The following is a 2,500-nucleotide window of genomic DNA, read 5'->3' as shown; positions in this document are numbered from 1 at the left end:
CCGTTCCACCGAGGATGCGAAGCGGCGAGTCGTTAGTCTAACAGAGCTGGCGAATGACGGTGGTTGTTCTATGTTTAAATACATTAAAACTACATTTCACTTTGCGCTGAATGTACGTGGATATTAAAAACCCAATTGAAAAATTTGGTTGAGTTCATCCCGCCGTTTACCCGAATTTTAAAAAAATTGTGAAAAATAAAAAAAAAATAGATGAGCTGAAGTTTGATGGGTTGCCGATCAGACCGCCTCGACTTAGCGGCATTCCCGCGTAGAGTGATCGAGAGTTTTCCAGTCTCAAGCTCGCCCAGTGTAAAGACGCGGCATTGCCGTAGAGGCTAAGCTGCTAAGTAGAGACGGTGTTTGTACAACTATATTTCACTTTATATTCTTAACCAATGTATGTGTTGTAGAAAGCAGATTTTTCTCATCCCGCCGTTTACCTGAAACGAATAAAAATTTATTTTGTACAAAATTAAAAACATTAGTGTTTCCAATAAACTACATTTCACGTTTTCTAATTTAAACTTAAACGAATGACTGGTATCAAAATATAGGATCTATGTGAAAATAAAAACACGGTGTAAGAGTTTTCAAACCTCGGTAATGCCGTCTAAGACCAACTAGTCGACCGAAGGGACAGTAGTTTTCCGGTCGATAAGACATATCAGCCCGGTATCGCCAAAGTTAATTACGATCGGTCATAATAAACTAAATTTAAAATAAATAAATAACCCAAACGTGTGTATACATCATGTGGTACGTATTCAGTTCTATTCTAACTGGAATATATATTTTAAGAATCAATGAACTTAAGTTTTAAAACCAAACCGAAATCGCGCGAGTCGTCGTTGTAAAACTAGATTTAACAAACGGCTGCGTAATATTAGACTTAAAAATATTATATAATATCCTCTATTGATTAAATAGTGAAAAATAAGCTTCAATGTAGCTTAATCTAGTACAAAATCTAAAAGTTGTGATAAATTAAATTGAAATTAAACACGATAGACTTAAATCTAGAGTTAAGGAATAAAACCGACCCGCGAACCAGCTACTAAATGGTTCGATAAGACTTATCTCAAATACAATCGTTTTCTATCAGTGTTATGCCTTCAATCGATACTTTTTGATGAAATAAATACTTAAATGATTTAATGAATGCATATATACATGTAATTAATGAGTGAAAGTATGTATAAAGTATTAGATAAATTAATAATAAACCGACCCAGCTACTAAATGGTTCGATAAGACTTATCTCAAATACAATCGTTTTCTGTAATTGTTATGCCTTAAATTGATAATTTTTAGTTAAACAAATACTTAACTAATGAAATAAATACATAGATAAATGTATTTAATGAATTAAAGTATGTATAAAGTATTATATAAATTAATAATAAACCGAATCCGACCAAATTTAAATCTAAAACCACGATCGGCGGCGTAATGAAGTGTATCGTAAACCCGTTTTTTTTATAATTTAAAATGTAATGACAGAACTCCCAAAACAACAATACACATACATATTAGTACTATGGTGAATTGTAGTTGTATTAGGACCGTAATTATAGTTAATTAAGGAACCATTCATTGTCTTCGCTCTGTTATGTACGTCGTCGTTTAATCGACACGGCATATTTGGCTTGAATCTAGAAAAATTCAAACTCTAACCCTAAGGTAGACAGGCAGGGTAAATAAATGTGGGTGATCTCTCATAAAATTGTCTTCTAGGAATTATTTTTATATAGACTATCTTTTCTGTAGAGTTTAAGTGGACAAGCGCGGACGAAATAGAGCGCAAAATTTAAAATGAATTAAAAATTTTCATCAGACCGGAAGTAGGCATAACCTAGGCGCCATGTTTCCGTCGTACAAGTTTTCACCGTTGCAGTCACCGTTTCAATCGCTCTTCGTGTGGACGTGTATTATTTCTAGTCATGTGTTGTGTAGATGATTCGCTTAAGGTAGGTGTTCGGACTTATTTCTTTAATATTAATTAAACCGTATTTGCCTTGTCGGCCTTAAAATAAAGCTATTTTTTTTTCATCGCAATCGAAGTGTTAGATCTAGAATCTAGTTCCCGCCTCCGCTTCGCTAATTCGACTTAATGTAACTATGACACAACTATTAAATCTAGAGTCTCTATTTTAATTAAATAATTAGGAATTCTATCTCTAGATGATATCTAATCTATTCCCACACGTGTGTGCAAGTAGGATTTAACGTCAGAACAGGTGTGGTGGTCTAGGCGTCGCTATTTTTGACGGTAGGAATTTTTTTTTTAAATTCGTAAAATTTTATATAGACTTTATATAGCAATTTACTAAGACCGACCCTAACGCCCAGTAAATATTTAATTACCACATTGTTATGGACACGGTGTATTAGGTAGGGCCGAGGGCTATCCATAGGTACCAATTTTTAAATTTTGTGACAATTAGGAGCCGAGTTATAAAATAAATTTAAAATACTGGTTCTGGTCTTAGACTTTATATAG

The sequence above is a fragment of the Physella acuta genome, unplaced genomic scaffold, assembly GCF_028476545.2.
Source record: "Physella acuta isolate Inbredline_101_S28 unplaced genomic scaffold, ASM2847654v3 ptg002372l, whole genome shotgun sequence".
NCBI lineage: Eukaryota > Metazoa > Mollusca > Gastropoda > Physidae > Physella > Physella acuta.
This window is presented reverse-complemented; position numbering follows the sequence as displayed.